The sequence below is a fragment of the Lissotriton helveticus genome, chromosome 6 (assembly GCF_964261635.1).
Source record: "Lissotriton helveticus chromosome 6, aLisHel1.1, whole genome shotgun sequence".
In the NCBI taxonomy this organism is placed as follows: Eukaryota; Metazoa; Chordata; class Amphibia; order Caudata; family Salamandridae; genus Lissotriton; species Lissotriton helveticus.
The window spans coordinates 1686963954-1686983900 of record NC_136067.1 but is presented as its reverse complement, the minus strand read 5'-3'; positions in this window follow the sequence as shown (position 1 = coordinate 1686983900).

Below are 19947 nucleotides of genomic sequence, written 5' to 3'. Positions count from 1 at the left end.
ACTAAGGAAAATACTGTAATGACTACAGCAAAGGTGCTACTGAAGGAGTTCTTCCCTAAGTATGGTGTTTGTAGACTGCTATGGAGTGATAACGGGCCTCATTTTATAGCAGACGTTATCAAGTATGTTCTGAAAGGTCTGGGGATAAAGCAGAAGTTCCATGCAGTGTTCCATCCACAGTCGGCTGGCTTGGTGGAACGGTACAATGGAACACTGAAGCTTAAACTAGCAAAGATCCAGGCTTCCACTTCTCTGACTTGGCCAGACGCTTTGCCTTTGGCATTGTTGTCAATAAGATCAGTACCACACTCCCGGACCGGCCTTACACCGTATGAAGTGGTGTTTGGTCGTCCCATGAATATTTGGGGAGTGCCCAAACCAAGTTCCGTATATGATGTACCTTGTGTATTGATGAATGACTATCTGGCACAATTAACTGATAACTTGGTTTCTATTCATCAACAGGTTCGAGAAGCACTCCCTGACTGGTCCACAGGCGAGGGTCATAGTCTCCGACCCGGTGACTTCGTCCTCATCAAGGCGTTCGAGAGGACGAGTGGCCTGGAGCCCCGATGGTGCGGTCCCGAGCAAGTTCTGCTCGCAACAAGAACGGCTGTCCGAGTGACCAACCGGAAAAACTGGATTCACTCCCTTCACTGTCGCAGAGTGCAACCCGGATTGGTGGAGCCTGCCGTGTTGGCCGACCATCGAGAAATCCTGACTACAGAGAAAGGCCCTGCTGTGGTACCTGATGAGCAAGAGGAGCTCTTCCCGGACCCGACGACTTCTGGAGTAAGAAAATACAACCTTCGACCCAGGAAGAAGTTTGCTGCTGTTTAGACTGTTGTCAGAACCGCCCCTCGGTTGGTGCAATGGAGAGCCGATGAGGCAAGGGGGGGGGAATCAACCTTGCATTAGAGTAGTGACACCCGTCTTGGCCCGCTGGTGAAGAAAACAACGGCCGCCTTGGGGGAAGAGTTCTGACAACCTTTTTTTTTAGTTTCAGGAAGATTTGCGAGACATTTGTTCAACATGGAGAGAAAGAAAGTGATCTGCGCTTTTGGATTCATTGCTATTGTGGCAGTTGTTGCCATTATCACGTGGTTTGCTGAGGATGTAATTCCTGCCCGTGATCTATATGTGGTTTCTACACCGGTGCCAGAGGAGCATTTCTTATATGCGCTCCCCTATCAGGAATCAAAACACCGCTTGTCCTTTGTAAATAACACCTTCATTCAAATGCTACATCATACCCACACTGCTACAAATTAAACAAATTGCTGGATATGTGGTATGATGCCAGCGCACCAGAAGAAGGGGGGAACACCGTTCATACCTCTCCCTTGCTCTCATAATGGTTCTTGTTGTGCCTGGTATACTCTTCTATTTGCCACAAGAAAGCCTGCTGTTGGAAGGTTACTTTTTAGACTAAACAAAGAATGTCACCAGAATAAAGAAGGCTATCCACAAGCCAATGGAACCATATGGGAGTGGGAAGAATATCGACCAGACAATGAGTCTACTCCCTACATTTTTACGAACACTAGAGGCACTGTCGAAAGTGAACAATTTGTGATCTCAGTTGCACAAGCACAAGCGGACTTATGTGTGCAAAGTGTTGGGTACATCCCTGTAGGTGTTAGTGATTGTATTAAAGTCTTAAATATAGATGGCCTGAATAATAGCACATTTTTAGCATCCCATAAAACATATTTTGTATGCGGTAATAGAGGATATTATCGATTGCCAGCTGGCTGGTCAGGAGTATGTTATGTATCGTTTTTATTACCACCAGTGTTTTTAGCACCTGCCACATATCATAAAGACTTGAGAATGTTGAATAATGCCACTGTGAATAGATACAAACGTACTTTATCTATCGATGATGTGGACCAGACCGACACTAGTTTGCAGCAATATGTAGATTTTAACCTAGGTTTATTCTTCTTTGTTGGAGCTGCCCTAAACAGTAGAAAGATAAGAAGATTAACTAGAGTTGTAGAGGCAGTGACCAACCAAACTGCTGCAGCACTAGGAAACGTAACTGAAGAGTTGCAAATTACTAGAATTGTTGCCCTGCAGAACAGAATGGTGTTAGATGTCATATTAGCAGAAAAGGGAGGAGTTTGTAGAATTATTGGAAGTAGCTGTTGTGTCTTTATCCCAGACCACTCGCCTTCTGTTTATAATGCCATAAATAAACTGCATAAAATAGCTGCCGACATACATGTAGATAATGGTACATGGACCTTCTCTAGTTGGTTTTGGACCTTATTTACTACATGTGGTTGGAAGATTCTCACTGGCCTTTGTATAATAGTAGCAATTCTCTTCACTTGCTGTATGTGTATTCAATGTGGTCCTATGATATGTTCTCTTTGTATTACCTCTTGTATACCCAATAAGAAAGCTGTTTCCGAAGCTGCTTATCAAAAAAGTTTAACTAAAGAAATTTCTAACATTATGAGCATTGACATTCAAGATGAGTATGATGACTACCCTATGAAATGGAATGGCTTCAGCTAATGCTGAAAGGGTCGTCTGTCGTAAATAAAACAGCGGTATTATTAAGCATTAGCCAAAGCCATAATGCATTAGTCCAAATATCTAGTATACGGATTCCATTTTGTATTTCGAGTCTGCCATTTTTCATGTCCTGCATTGCCATGTGCTCAATGTTCTGATTGTCCTACCTCTCTGCCAGTTAAACTGTGGATTCTACTTAGCAACAGTTATTATTAGTCCTTCTTGAGAGTGTAGCGCATGCTCAGCAGAAGTAACAGCTGTTCCTTATTAGCATAGCCCTCCCATGTTCTAGAAATACTGTTAGCTCCACCCACTGATATGTTTAGAAATGTCCTTACGTGGTTGTAACCTCTGTCTAAACTGTAAACTGAACCCCTTCCACTGTGTATAAAAGGGGCCATGTGCTTGTATACAGTGTGCTACTCTGTACAATGCTGTAGAAGTGTTGTGGAGGTTGTATCACCACCTTTAAAGGTTTATTAAACGATGCTTTTGTATTTCCAGTTTCCTTGCCAACTTCATTTGTAAGTCTAAGGACTTTGTACACAGAAGCGCGAACCCTTTCGGTACCTTTGGGCCTTGCTGAGGTCTGAACTCATCAGAGTGGGGTGGATTGAAATGGAGTGGAGTATATTGAAGTGGAGTAGATTGAGGTAGTTTGGAGTGGGGTAGATTGAGTTGGGGTGGATTGGCTGTAGTGGAGTAGATTGGGGTGACATGGGGTAGAGTGGAGTGGAGAGGGATAGATTGGAGAGAGTGGAGTCAGATATGTTGGGGTACATTGTAGTGGAGTGGGGTCGATTGGAGACGAATGGGGTGCAGTGTAGTAGGGTAGATTTTAGTGGAGTGAGGTAGATTGGGGTAGAGTGGAGTAGATAGGAGTGGAGAGGAGTAGATTGGAGTGAAGCAGGGTAGATTAGAGTGGATTGGAATGGGATAGATTTGAGTGAAGTGTGCTAGACTGAAGTGAAGTGTGGTAGAATGGAGTGAGATAGATAAGAGTGGGGTAGTTTAGAATGGGGTAGATTGGAGTTGAGTGGGAGAGATTGGAGTTCAGTAGGTTGGAGCTTAATTGGATAGAGTGATGTGGGTAGATTGGGATGCGATGGGGTAGATTGGAGTGGAGTAGATTGGGATAGACTGGAGTGTGGTAGGTTGGAATGGGGCAGAATAGAGGGGAAAGATTTGTTGGGGCAGTTTGGAGTAGGGTAGTTTGGGGTGGAGTGGGGTAGGTTAGATTGGAGTGGGATGGAGTGGGGTAGATTGGGTGGAGTGGGTTAGATTAGACTGAAGTGCGATAGTGTTGGGTTCCATGTGGTTTATTGGAGGGAAGAGGAGTGGGGTACAATGGGTAGAGTGGAGTGGGGTAGATTGGAGTGGAGTGGGGTGGAGTTGGATAGATTGGAGTGAAGTTGAGATTGGAGAGGAGTGAGATTAATTGAGTAGAAGTGCAGTGGGGTAGATTAGGATGGAGTGGAATGGGGTGAGTGGGTGGATTAGAATGTTGTGGGGGCGATTAGAGTGGGGAAGATTGAAGAAGGATGATCGGAGTGGGGTAGTTTGCAGTGGGGTAGATTGGAGTGGATGGGGTAGATTGGAGTGGGGTAGATTGGGGTGAGCTAGATCGGGGAGGGGTAGATTGGGGTTGGGTAGAATTGGGTGAAGTCAGGGGAATTGGGGGAGTGGATTTGATTGGATTGGGGTGGGATAGATTGTAGTGAAGTAGAGTGGGGTATATTTAGGTTGAGTGGAGTACATTGTGGTCGAGTGGAGTCGATTAGACATTGGAGAGTGGTAGATTGGAGTGGAGTGGGGTAGATTGTGATAGACTAGATTGGGGAAGATTGTGATACATTGGAGGGTGCAGAGACAGACTATCGAGTTTTAAATGTCGACATGCACACATATCGAGTCAGAAATATCGTAATGCAGAAATATCAGCAAGAATATCGTGGTCACGAATATCGACTTGGAGGTAAGAAATATTGTTTTTGAAAGTATCAGTCATTAATATAGTTTGCAAAAATAGAGTTGTTTAAAATATCAATGTTTTAATTAGTGTTATGTATTTTAGTATGTATTTTAAAAGTATGTGAACTTTTTTTGTTTAAGTATTGCTTTTGTTTTTTAATATATGTGTTGCATTTTTAGTAGTTATTAATTTTATTTGAATAAAATGTTGTGTTTTTTAATTCTGTTGCGGCTTGTAGGTTTATAGGGGAATAGTGTGAGAAGTAATTTAATGATAATACATTCATTATTATTATTAGTATTTATTAAATTTAGATTTTATAGTGTTAATTGTGGGAAGGACTTTATTATTATTAATTATTAATTGGTTGTTAATTATTATTAATTAATTAATTGGTAATTATGTTAATCGTGTCATTTTTTTAGGAGCGGGTTGTGGGCTTATAGGGGAATAGGGTGGGAAGTAATTTCATTATAATAAATGTATTAATATTTTTAATGTATTATTATTTATTTAATAGTCTTTAAACTTACATTTTGCACTATATTTTATAGTGTTATTTGTGGGAATTAATGTATTATTAATTATTTATTAATTGGTTGTTAATTATTATTAATTAATTAATTGGTAATTATATTAATTGTGTTATTTTTTTAGGAGCGGGTTGTGGGTTTATAGCCAACCGAAAGCTGTTTCAATGAGAGTGAACATTGGTTGAGAGAAAGTGATCACATTTTTATCCTTATTTTCAAAGAAGCTCTTATTATTTTTTTGTTCTGTACTTAACAGTTTTTGATGGGAAGGAGTGGGTAGATTTATGACATTTTATCATAGTATGAAATATATGTGGCTAACTCATAATTTTTCACTAGGTTCTGTAGCAAACATGTCCTTTGTACAGCCAAAGATAATTCAATCACCCGGGTGCTATTCTCACTCCAAGACAAACGTACTCTCTGAACTAAGCATGCGTTTTTTCTTTGTTCCTTCTAGGTCTAATGTAATTTAATTTTAAAACATGTGTAAAGACATTATTATGTAAATATGCTATAATCAGAAAGGTACCCAATCCAGCTCACTTCTCTTTTGGAATTCATAAAACACTAGCGTGTAATAGGAGGGAAGGATGGCCAAGCCTAGAGGAGGTTTAATAAAATCCCCCTTGCCAAAGCTAGAAAGAGCAGACTAACCACAGTAAACTGAGGTAACGGGTTTTTAGGAACCCGTTTGGTGCCAGGGGATAACACCCGAAGACCTCTGAGTTCTCCCTGTTCCGGACCACAGAAACACGGAGTCTTCTAGTCGAGACAGAGATCGAGTTTTATTGATAGCTACCAAGTAACAGGTGTCCTAGAAGCACGACAAACACGGGTCATGTGTTCTCAGGAGACTGTTCGTTTTTACAGAACCAGCCTTCTCCTTATATACAGAAATAATAGCTGCGAGCGAGAATTCTTGAGTTTATGATATGACATATTTCTACAATAATACAAAAGAGCGAAGTCATGTAGGCAAGCCCGTATTTTAGATGTCCAATGTGTGATAGATTACTCTGCCAAGCCCGGAACTCCCATCAGATATCGATGAAACCCTAATAAAGGAAGGCACCTCCTAGTCATAAAACTGGCCATAAACAGGGAATAGGACAGGTGTGTGTTTGTAGAAAGCATGGTTTGTATGTAGTGAATGGTTTGAGGAATGTTATGTATCGATGCTATCGCATTTGGCCACTGGGCGAGGGGCTGCCCAGACAGGTTTGGCTAAAGGCAGTGGAGTCGGTTGGGATAGGTCAGGGGGAAGTCAGGGAAGGAGGACGTGTCCTTTTAGATCAAGCTCGACCTTTAATTGACTTATCATGAGGGCAAGACGTAAGATGGATGCCGTTCACAAAATGGAGTCTAAGGGGTCGGGACGGATTATGACGCAAATGCATGGGAATGATGCCCTAATCATTATCGGTTCGCTGACACCAAATTTGTCATGGTACGTTGATATTTTGTGACACGGGTATTGGACCTCGATATCGGGATGACAACAGGGTCCAGATTTTCAGAACCACAGACCCTCCTTTTGCCCTATGTAAGGCAATAATTCATATTAATCGGACTCCAAATCCGTATGAAGGAATTCGTGGAGATGCTGCTGTAACATCATTCTGTTGCTCAGTTCGTCTCCTGACACAGGCTTCCGTACACATGACGTAGCACAGAGGCCACATAGTGCAGGAGCGCACTGTATACACAGGCAGAACATAAACAGAAGTGCTAAGATCATCCCAATGAAGATCAGTGTTTTCCATCCCCATGTAGCGATCAGTTCCCAGAACCACCCTAGTAAGGACCAATCTCCTTTTTCCACGTGGAGGGAATCAGATATTTCGTGTAGTTTAGAGATGGCTTGGTACACTGTTGGTGCGTTATCAGGGATGAAAATGCAACAACTGGATTGGATCACTCTACACACACCACCACGATCGGCGAGTATGATATCTAGGGCAACTCGGTTCTGAAGGGTCATAAGTCGATCCGACTGAAGTTCGGTCGTCAAATTTCCAAGGGCTCCGGCCGTTGTAGTCACGGCGGATTCAACTATCCTCGATAACTGGCGAATATTCCTGCTGTTTACCATAGGCCCCCAAAATGGCAGAAAACCCTTTGCGAAGTCAGCGAATTCCTGACCCGCGGTGTCGTCTTTACTCACGACACCTCTAGCTGTCCTTGTCCGATGGTAATCTGCTCTGGCCGTGTAAGTGGGAGGCAGCAGAAATGCGATAAAGCATGTACCTGAGAAGTCAGGGGGCAACCACGTGTAAGCTTGGTCATGGCAGACGAAATACGTGCCTTTGGCTGCTAATAGTATAGGGGAAGTTCGGGAAGCGAACACATATGTTTCCGCGCATATACTCTTCCCTAATTGAGCTTTGGGATCCCTGCCGATACCCTGTAAACATAAGTGACCTCGGTTGGGTACTATCCAAACTGGGCGGGATTTCTTTGCTGTCTGGCTCTTACTCAGGTAAACCCTATATTTGGTTACGTTCCAACGAGTGTACGGAGTGAGTTCATCTTTGGGAATCGTAAGATAGGTGTCGAACTCTCTACTCATATTTCTTATCCCTGCTATTAGTGCCTTGTTACTGGAATCACTTTCAGTAGAACGTGTCGGGTATGGTTCTAGGGCGAATAGGAACATGGTCTGGAAAGCCCACAGAGAACCATAATAACTGAAAGGCAGGATGAAATATGGGATACCCTTATCCGTTGTGTGTGGCATGAGTCCACATATCCAACAGTTCGATGTGTTCATGATGGACTGGTGTTGGTGTAGGAGTTGAATAAATGAGTTATTTACAAATTCGAGTCTTCTGGCAGATTCGTGTTCAGGTAGAGGGTGAAAGTAGTGTGGGGAGATAGTAGGAGGAGGCTGTGGCCGGGTGTCATTTGAAAAGGTAACTCGGAATACGAATAGAGTATAACCAGTCAAAAACATCGTTATGCTACACAACATTAAAATACATGTTATCAGAAACTTTCTTTTGGCCAGTACAGTGCACAATTGTCTTTCAAAGTTTGGGAGTCTGGTAGGTCTCTTTACCCTAGGAAACTCCATCCTCTAGTTGCTGCCCGCGGTGGTAGGTTGGTTCTGCCAGGGGGTGCGCTCTGTTCAGTCCGGGGTAACTCCCTTGGACCAACCAGAACCGTTGACCTAAACGTCCCCAGTTGCACTCCCCAGCCTTCAACCGCGACCCTAGCAGCAGAACCGGATGGCGGTTCGAAAATCAAAAATGAGCAAGTTTCCTGAGAGCGAGAGAGCTGAAAAATCTAAAATAGTTCTTGGGGGAAGGGAAAATCACATTCGTTTGTGTGTCTTTTTATTAGTCTCTTTGTCTTGACCTTAGATTATACTGTTCTTTCCCAGGTACGGTGTGGTCTTCAAACAATGTCTCAGGTTCGGTAGTGTCCAACTGCATAGACTGTGGCACAAATCCTTGTAAAATATGATCACTCTCCTTTTCGGTACCAGTTTCTTTTAAACGGGCATCGCTGAAAGGGATGAAGCGAGGTATGGATTCTGTCTCGGAGTTGGCAATTCCTTCGTTGACCCACCGGTCGTATGGAAGGGGCAGAGGGACCCGTTTACAATGGGTCCCGTGCACCCAGTTCTTTTTGCCGTCCACCCGAACCGCTGACCTCGTGGAAAGAAGTACCAGGTAAGGTCCGGTCCACCTCGGCTGTCCGTTGTTGGTGCGCTGGAAGTTCCGCACCAAAACCCACGTGCCGGGTGTGATGGAGTGACCTGGATCGTCAGAGGCTGGTGGAGAGGAACTGTGAACCTGTTGGTGTAAAACACGCAATTTAGTTGTCAATTCGCACAAATAGTCAAGCAGTACGGGGTGCTCTATTTCGCTAAGTTTCTTTGGTCTTGGCACGCCCCAGACGTTGGCTGGGCGGCCAAACACTATCTCATGGGGGCTAAGTCCTAATCTGGAATGGACTGTCATTCTCGTTGACAAGAGTGCTAGGGGCAAGGCGTCAGGCCATTTAAGACCTGTACTGGCTTGGATTTTGGCTAATTTGAGCTTTAAAGTGCCGTTGTAGCACTCTACCAATCCAGCTGATTGGGGGTGATTCGCAGAGTGGAATTTTTGCTGTATGCCTAAACATTCACACACTCTCTTCATCACGCGTCCTACGAATTCACTTCCATTATCACTCCAGACAATTCTAGGCATGCCAAACCTCGGGAAGAACTCTTTGACAAGGGCTTTGGCGGTTGACAAGGCAGTGTTGTCTTTAAGGGGGTACGCTTCCACCCACCTGGAGAAAGCGCAAACAACAACGAGCACATACTTCAGATTGTTGCATCTCTCCATGTGAATGAAATCGAGCTGCAAAACCTTGAACGGATACGTTGGAGGCGCAAAATGACCAGCTGGAGTTGGGGTTCCCCTACCGGGATTGTACTTCAAACACACCATACAGTTTCTGACCACATTCTCTGCATATTTCGGGATATTGCTATTTTGCCATACTGGGGCCAATACTTTACAGATTCCTCTCGAACTGATGTGTGCAAATCCGTGAGCCATTGTTACTACTGCAAGTACATAGGCGTTAGGCAATAACCATCGCTGGTGTTCTGACAATTCGACCCAACAACCATTCGTGTCTAATCTACCCTTACTTTCTCTCCATTCATTCACCTCTTTCTCAGTTGCCTCGGCTTGTATAGATTTCACGCTTTCAATGGTGTCCTCACATATTCCTACATCAGTAATCCATCTAGCGGGACCTACAACATACATCCGACTCATTGTGTTCCTTGCAGTCTCTTTCGCAACCTCATCTGCAAATGCATTCCCGCGGCCAACATCATCCTGAATCTTTTTGTGTGCACTACATTTTATAATGGCAACTTGAAGTGGCAAGGTCAGTGACTGGAGGAGCTCATTAACTAGCTGACCATGTTGTATCTTTGCACCATGTGACGTAAGAAACCCACGTTCACGCCACAATCTCCCAAAACTGTGAGCCACACCAAAGGCGTATTGGCTGTCAGTGTACACATTCACTCGTTTTCCTTTCGCTAACACACATGCTCTGGTAAGCGCAATTAGCTCTGCAGCTTGTGCAGAATTATGGGAAATGCGCGCAGTCTCTATAATGGTGTGTAATGTCGTTACGGCATATGCTGCAGTCGTATCACCATTCGGCAGCTTGAAACATGAACCATCAACCCATAAAGTATCCTTGCATTCAGGAAGGGGAGTGTCCTGTAAGTCTACTCTCCCTTTTGTCTCTTCTTCTGTCCTAAAGCAGCAGTCATGTTTATCAATCTTGTCTGTTCCTGTCGGAATGGGTAATAACGTTGCGGGATTCAGTGTATCGCACCTCTTTATGTGGATGTGACTTGCTAGCAGCGTAAGTTCGTAACTGGATAGTCGAGCGCTAGTAGGGTGTTGTGTCTTCGTCCTGTTTAGTAAAATGTCTACTGCATGCGGAACCATAACGATCAGAGTATTATTCATGACTAATCCAGCGGACTGTCGGATGCAGACAGCTGCTGCGGCGGTAGCCCTCAGACAACTTGGTAGGGCTTTAGCCACAGGGTCTAGAGTTGCCAAAAAATAGGCGCATGGGCGCTGTCTGTCCCCACAATGTTGTGTTAAAACTGATAATGCACAACCTTCCTTCTCGTGGACATATAATGTAAAAGGCTTACTGTAGTTGGGGTTTCCCAACACAGGAGCCGAACATAATGCATCACGCAACTTGTGAAAACTCGTCTGGCAATCTTCAGACCAAGGCATAGGATTTGGCGTGTCTTTACAGAGTAGTGCCAGCAAGGGTTTAGCTAGTAGTGAGAAATTCGGTATCCATTGTCTACAGTACGATGTAATGCCCAAGAAGGCTCGAACCTCTTTCTGTGTCCTTGGGGCACTTAGTTCTGCGATTGCCTGTATTCTTTCTGGTGTCAGTCTCCTTCCCTCCTTCGACAAGATGTGACCTAAGTAGGTTACTTCTTGTCGGCAAAATTGTAGTTTGGCAAGAGACACTTTGTGCTTCATGTCACATAAGTGATGCAATAATGATAACGTAGCTTTCTTGCAAATCTCTTCAGTGTCTGCAGCGATCAGTAGATCGTCTACATACTGAATCAGAGTTGAACCATTTGGTAGAACAATCGTGTCTAGTTGTGTTTTCAGGGCCGGACTGAATATTGATGGGCTTTTGCAGCAGCCTTGAGGAGCGCACTTGAAGCGGAAACTTCGTCCTCCTAAATTAAATCCGAAAATATCTCTACTCTCCTCAGCAATCGGGATACTGAAGAAAGCGTTCTTCAGGTCAATCACCGAGAACCAATTTGCTGAAGCTGGAACCATCGTCAATAAAGCAGTAATGTCGGGGACAACTGGAAACTGTGGGATAACTATCTTGTTCACTTCTCTGAGGTCGATCACGAACCTATACACAGGGGGTTGTGAAGGATCAGTACGTTTTAAGACGGGCAAAACTGGACTGTTACAAACATTTCCTGTTGTTTCTTCGATGACGTCTTTATCAATCAGGTCATAAACAATCGTCAATAACGCCTTTTCACATTCACTAGATATTTTGTATTGGGGAATACGTGGCAACCTAATGTTGGCTTTCAACGTTATGACATACGGTGCTATCTCCAAACGACCTACATCATTAGAACCATTTGCCCAGAGTGCATCAGGAAGACACGACAATTCAGTTGCAATATTTTCTTTCGACACATACATTGGAGAAATGACTTTCTTACCGAAAGTAAGTTGTACTCCTAATGGTGAACAGTACAAAGTCGCATATAACCTTTTTAGCAAATCCAATCCTAACAAATTTTCACCACAACCTGTTGTAAGAATGAGGGGTGCCTCTAATTCGCATGGGCCAATAGAAAGAGATACAGAACTGGAGATCGGGTTTCTAACAGGGGCGCCAGAGAAACCTACTGAGACATTCATTTCGCCAGACAAAGGTGCGCCAGGAAGTTTCGAGTGCATGATAGAACTTTTTGTAGCACCAGTATCCAGCAGAAATGGCTCTGACACTCCTGAGGCTATTACCTCGACATAAGGTCCATTCTGATCTACTGGAACTGAAACAACTCCCTCTCTTTGTCCATGGCTGTCCTAGCAATCGTTACCCTCGTATTCATGTTCGGTGTAATAGTCGTCAGCATAGTACTGAGCTGACCTGGTCGACGCATTATTCTGTTGGTCGAAGCTGTTCATCGAATTCTGAGGCGTAAAAGAAGTTGTATTCTGCGTGGAATTTCCACGGCCCCTACCTCTAGGGGCATGTTGAACACCTCTTCCCCTTACACCCGAAGCACCGCTCAAACGTCGCGCAAGAGCCGGACAATTACTTTTAAAGTGACCCTCTTCCTTGCAATATGCTCATTGATTTGGGCCATAAGCAATACGCTGGTGGGAAAACTCGTTTCCTTGCGCGTTTCTCGAATACTGATGTTGCGGTTGATAACTGGGCTGACTAGCCGTGCGAGGCGGATAGGCTTGCTGGAGAAGAACTTTAGTTTTTAAATCTTTTGTCTTTCTGTCTACTTTATCTAGCTCGTCTTTGCGCCTATTTTCATAGTACTGGGCCGTAGCTAAAATTTGAGCTGACGTAGAGACAGCCCAAGCACTCTCTGAATCTTTCAATTTATTACATAGTTCAGGGATTAAATTATGTACGAATTTGTCTACAAACAATCTTTGGCCACCCTCGGTAGCCATATCCTGACCACTATGATCGGTGAAAGTCTCCTCGAATCTTGTGAAAAAGTCAGACACATTCTCATCTTTCTTCTGCTTGCATGCAGATAGCTTGTCCCAGTTCACGCGTACTTCAGGCATTATTGTTTTCATGTATGCAATAATTCTACCGGGAAGTTCAGCTATTAACGGCTCAGGTTTAGAACCACCAATTTGTCTAGCATCTATAGCGGCAATGTTCGCCCATGAGTCACCTAGTTCTTGGGCATGGTTCGTATGGCGTATTTTGCTCCATAGAGGATGTGGGACAACGTTCCCAAACAGCATGTCTATGTCCGCTAAATTCATTATACATGAGCTTGCAGTTTGCGATAACTCCTTATAATACCCAGTCGGGTTTTTACGAGGATCAGGCAATGTCTGCTTGGGCGCCAAGACTTCGGATCGTTTCCAGGGCACATGTACCCATACACGTTGGAAATGAGGCAGAATTGGCGGTACTACATTTGCATCGCCTTCCCTCCAAACCGGAGGAACCTCTCTCATGGGGTACTGTCTCGCTCTTTTCCTATCTGATACGTCGTCTTCGTACAAAGATCTAGAGACGTTTCCTTTACTCCTATAAGAGAGTAATAACTCTATCGCTTTCTCAACATCTCTGCCTGTAATCATGCCTTCGTGGAACTTAAAGCGTGTACGCCATAGTTCGTTCATTGTGTATGTGGGATCATTTGTCTCCAAATCTTCGCCCAGATATACACACATTTCTTCGAATACGTATCTCTGAGTGGGTGCATTCCATTGACGGAAAACTTCCATAACAGACTGAACATCATATCTAACAGTATCTGTAATCCATTTACGGGCTAGTTCATTTAGCACTTTTCTTTCCTCGTAATCAGGCAGTTGACTACGTAACTGTCTATCTTCTGTTTTAGGGGTCGTCTTAGGCGACCCGAAGAAAGGTGAAAGCAGACCAGTGACGGTACCTGTCACTCTTTGTCTAATAGAAGGAGAAGCTTGCGGAGGAGCAAGTGCATCGGAAAAAACAGGCTGAGGCAAAGAAGAAGTAGAGGCAATAGTAGAGGAAGTTGAAGTAGTAGCAGACGTGGTATCATAGACAATAGCTGGAGCTGTAGGCAAAGTCGTAGAAGTAGATGGGGTAGGTAGTAAAGATGGCGACCCTTGAGAAGGCTGCGCCGGAGAAGTAGGAACCAGCTGAACAGTAGCTGGCGTGTGTGCAAAAGCTGTGTTTCGTGCGCCGGGGCGTGGTATAGAAAAACGCTTTGGCGATGTAGTAGCGTCTAACGCATAAGGTGGAGGTGAGCTTAATAAGTGGGACATTAATGGATCTTTCTCGGATCTTTCCTCTTGACCTTGTCCCTTATTTGGTAACATCGGGTAGCATTTATCTACTGCTAGTTTCTTGCTCCTAAGTATTTGTTCGCTTTCTTGCTCTTCCTCGTTATCCCTGTATGCAACGGCAGCTTGCACCATCGACATACCTCTTTTATTCTTTTTCGCTAACTTTATTTCTTTCTGTTTGGCTTCTTTGCGCCATAAGCGAAAAGAGTCAAACATCGCCGGCCGGGCTTTTCTCTTAAATAATTTGACCTCTAGGTTATCTAATATTTTTGAGTCGAAACTACCATATTGGGGCCATTTTAAAACACCATCCTTGCGGGTGTATTTTATCCACACTTCATTATATGTGATAGGGCCTACGCCGTGCTTTACGTAGAGCTCATATGTTGGAGTTCCAATCGGAGGAAGCGGACAGGAATCCTCTAATCGGGAGTCCTTACTATAACCAAGACAAAACAAGTTTCCGAGTCTGCTAAAACCAGGCATCTTTGCTCACTAGTCTAGCTTCAAACTTCAAAGGATTATCAATTACGATATTTCTCGTGAAAACACAAGTCCTTTGGCTTTGGGGCTTGCAAGTACCAAATCAAGGCGTATCTCAAGGATACCAAAAACTAAGGACAAACTAAGGACTGGGAGACGCTCCACTTATACTTAACTGAAGTATTTGAAGATCGGTGACGTCGCTAGAAGACTCGTCTATCGTTTCGCTCTACCAAGGATCACTGGGTCCAAAACAAGGCGATAGTCAGGGCAGCAGTCCTTCGTAGCCGTCGGGACGCGGGGAACCTCGCAGCAAAGACCTTCGGAACCACGTCGACATACAGGGGTCGCTGAAGTGGCTGGCCGTCCTCCGGAATTTTCACACGAAGCTCCTCACGAACATCTGGCTTGGACCGTCGCCGCTTGATACCGCTCTGAGTTGGGCGCCAACTGAGGTAACGGGTTTTTAGGAACCCGTTTGGTGCCAGGGGATAACACCCGAAGACCTCTGAGTTCTCCCTGTTCCGGACCACAGAAACACGGAGTCTTCTAGTCGAGTCAGAGATCGAGTTTTATTGATAGCTACCAAGTAACAGGTGTCCTAGAAGCACGACAAACACGGGTCATGTGTTCTCAGGAGACTGTTCATTTTTACAGAACCAGCCTTCTCCTTATATACAGAAATAATAGCTGCGAGCGAGAATTCTTGAGTTTATGATATGGCTATACACATATTTCTACAATAATACAAAAGAGCGAAGTCATGTAGGCAAGCCCGTATTTTAGATGTCCAATGTGTGATAGATTACTCTGCCAAGCCCGGAACTCCCATCAGATATCGATGAAACCCTAATAAAGGAAGGCACCTCCTAATCATAAAACTGGCCATAAACAGGGAACAGGACAGGTGTGTGTTTGTAGAAAGCATGGTTTGTATGTAGTGAATGGTTTGAGGAATGTTATGTATCGATGCTATCGCATTTGGCCACTGGGCGAGGGGCTGCCCAGACAGGTTTGGCTAAAGGCAGTGGAGTCGGTTGGGATAGGTCAGGGGGAAGTCAGGGAAGGAGGACGTGTCCTTTTAGATCAAGCTCGACCTTTAATTGACTTATCATGAGGGCAAGACGTAAGATGGATGCCGTTCACAAAATGGAGTCTAAGGGGTCGGGACGGAAACTACGATTTGGGGGTGTTGGCGACCCTCGATTATGACGCAAATGCATGGGAATGATGCCCTAATCATTATCGGTTCGCTGACACCAAATTTGTCATGGTACGTTGATATTTTGTGACACGGGTATTGGACCTCGATATCGGGATGACAACAGGGTCCAGATTTTCAGAACCACAAAACTCATACTCTCCCTCCTTGGTTCACATCCCACTTGCCTCTGGCTTCGCCTCACTTCGCCTTGATAAGTTTCTTCCCATCTCCTTTTTCCTCCTGTCCCTTTTTTTGTGGCCTTCCTTTACCCACCTTTCACTATAGGAACACCCATCAGTGGGAAGCATAATAACGCACATAGGAGTACATTCTAGCCTCGTGAAGCACACAGCTATATATGATCTTGAGACATGACGTGGTAAGTAATTTAACTGCTTGCTGAGCAACAGTTGGAAACAGCACAAAGGACTAACAGAGGAGATCTTCAAACCAGCAATGCTACTCATGCACGGGTACAACCGCAATAGGAAAGATCTGAAACGTGGTAAGGTTGAAAAGATGAGTTATGCTTTAGCCAGCAAGGATAATCAAGATACGACTAATGTTGTGGAATAAGTATGCGAAAGAGTTAAATAATTTAGGGGCATATTATCAAGGGGGTTTATCTCCGCTTTTTTGGCTTTAAAAGCCTCGAAAGCGGAGATAGAATTATCTCCCTATTACCTAGCTGTCGCTAACACCAGTTAGCGACAGCTAGTAGGAGATAGCGACCATCTTGGGCCCCACTTTGCATGTCAGTGATATTTATCACTAATGACATGCAAAGTGGGCGTGCCAAGATGTTAGCGACTGGAAACAGTCGCTAACATCGCTATCTCCTATTACCAACTTTTGGAGATATTCGCGCTAAACGCGAATATCTCCAAAAGCTAACACCTGAGCAGTTCTTAGCCATGTTATCCAATGGGAGGTGGATAACATGGCTAAGAGCATTAGCTCGGTAATGCATGAATATCGCTGACTTTTCAGCGATATTCATGCATTGCGGCCGTTTTTTATCGCATTTGCGATAAACCTTGGTAATACCAAGGTTTATCTGCGATAAAAATCGCCGCAGCTCAGCGGTAACATTTTGTCTGTAACCAAGCAATAGCGATAATTATCGCTATTGCTTGGTAATATGCCCCTGTGTCTCTAACAGAAGTAGTGATAAATATGTTGAAAACCAATAAATATATTTCTTTTTTAATGGTAAGTATGCTATTTGGGCCTTTTCTTCCAATCTATTAGCATCAGCTTTTGACTGTTGTACTTCAAGACATTTGCTTACTTAGTCTTGGGATCAGAAACAACACAGGAACTGAAAGATTCACAGGGTTCATATTTACAGTAATTTTTCAATACCAGGCAATGGAAATGCTGTACTTCTTATGTTTACAACTAGCACAACATTCACTCTTTCCATGACATCCTAATATCTGTTGAATACCCACAATCAGAAAATGTCACTCTGTTCAAGGCTGATGGTATTCTCCGTAAACCACTAGTTTCTTTTCTTCAGTTTTGTATAGCACAAATGTGACCCTGAGTTATTGGAGCACCAGTTACATTAGACAAGGTAATTTCTTAGGCCCTGAGAAAGTAAATGATTGACTCAAAATCACAGGATGTTGAGTTGACGCAGAAGCTCCAATTTGGTTCCACAGTTTCAAAGTTAGCAGCTCTGGCCTAAGCACCACATCCTCTCCTAACTAACCTAATGACTCTTATGGCAGCACCCTTTCTGAAGTAAGATGCATGTGGGGCTTCCTAAAACCTGAATCTCTATGTGACAAGACATATGTATTTTTTTTCAGTTAGTTGTGGAGTTTCTCAGACTTTGTCAACTTGAGATTAATGAAAGAAAATTATAAAATTTTGGGCAAAATTTGTAAAGCTTATTGAAAGTTGAAAAGAAGCATGAAAACAAACCAGAGTGTCAGTAAGGTAAATAAATAGTAGGTAGCTAAAATAGGGGTAGCTGAAGGATGGTAATCAGTTGAATAGAGTGTGTTGGGGAGATTGTGTTAATCTCATAAAAGACATATTATTCACAGGGCCGGCTTTAGGGCAGTGTGACTGGTGCCGCGCTGAGCTGTGTAGGGGCGCCGAACTCAGGGGGGCGCTGTTTTTAACCGTAGCTTATGATTGGAGAGCTGAGGGGCACTTTTGCCTGGTGGTAAAGAGAGAATTTGAGGTGGTGGTCAAGGCGTATGGGGGCGCAAAAAAGTATTGTCACACCGGGCGCTACCAGCGGTAAAGCCGGCCCTGATTAGTGACAGTGCTTTCAGTTTGGAGCGGCAAGTATTCAAAAACTAAACTCAGCAGTGAATTCTCCTTCAAATTGTTAACCTGTGATAGCGTGGAAAGAGTCAACATTTTAATTGAATGTACCAGTTGAACCTGTGACTTACAAGAAAGGGATCCATCTCCGTGCCAAATTTCTCTTCTAGGCGACAGGTCTTTGCCACCATTTTTGAATGGATTCTAAATCAAATCATCGAATCATCGACATCAAAATAAATCAGTTCTTAAGTTCAGTCAATAATGAAGGTTTTGGATTGGTTTCAAAAACCTTTATTCTTAAAAAGAGATTTAATACAATTCTTTGGTCTTTATATTCAATTAGTAAGCCAGGTATAATCCGTTTACAGAAATGTATCGAAAGAACTATGATTAGAGTCATCAATAATGCAAACATTACAAGCATGTTCCATATATAAATTAATCCCAATTCAAAATAAAGGTCCAGAATTAATGGAAATAGAACCTATAAATAGTTCAAGAAAAAAGTGAGATCAAAAGAGCATGAAGTTTAAAATCAAATTAGATAGTTGAACTCCCTATGAAAAGCATTCCATGAAACTCAGCCGAGTCTCAATATCCAAAAAGCATCAGAATACAGTTGCATTAGCAATCTGTTCCAAAAATGCCTCAAAAGGGAAATTATGGGGCAACAGATGCAGCAGTAGATATAACCGTCATGGGCAAGAAGGGTGTTGAAAGTCTCTAAGAGAGTCTAAGAGAAAATCCCTAAAAACAAGCCTTGCAGAAAGCCTCTAAGTCTCTTTTCTATCTAGAAACACGCACAAATATAAAAGACAAGAATACATGTAAACAACATTGCTGCAGGTTAGATCACTTCTGGTCAATGGAAAAGCATATTTTAATGGTGAGCAGGCTTCATTCTTCTTTTCCCATGGAAAACAAATGAAGTCGATAGTCTACTATCACATATGTAACAGACATTTGTGCTTCTGGGAGCGTTAACAATGGCTTCTAGGGAAGCTTAATGCAGAGTCTATTCTATCATTTATTCAATGTTTCACTGTGTGACAATGAACTATATGTGACTATGTGTCATTTTACTGTATGTTTTCACGTTTACATCTTAGGCAAATTATCAGCTTTGTTAATTAATTTTACTTTGAATTTCACCTATCTTACCCATTATCAGGCATTTTTATATGTGTTCACTAAACAGATTAACTGGCAAATAACCAAGATCTACAGAGTGACATAAATTAAGAGTTTGGTTTGGCACGACACGGAGGCCATATTATGCAAATCTCCTTTATTACCACAGCTCAGCAGCAATAATGGAATAGAACTTTGTGAACATTCTAAAGAGAAGACTAGTCCCTCTCTGACCAGGCATCTTCCTTCTTTGTTGCTGCTGCTCAGAAAGATAAGTACTATCTCTCCAAGCTTAGTACCATAGCCTATTTTAACCTTATTTATTATGTATACTGAATGCTTGTATATCTAAAGGTTAATAATATTATATATGACAGTGATAAGGTTGTGTTTCCCTCTCCTGGGCATGATTTGTTTGCTTTTTCTCAGCAGTGACTCTGTTCTCTATCTCGACTTGTCTTAGGGCCTCGGTTTTGAGACTTCCCTCTCTTTCTGTTATTTAAATTGTCCTCTCGTTTTAAGTCGCTCTAACCTTTAGGATATGTATACTTCACGGATTGTTTTGCCCTGAGGTCGCTATACGAGGAATGATCGCTATGTAGCTATCGATACAAACGTCCTTCACTGTACCAAACTTTTGAATGGTTACACCTCATGCCGGGCTGCCCCAAGCTGCCGTCACTCGTTGCCCACAATACCGCTCCATTTCCCCTCTCCGGGATCAGCGGTACCGTT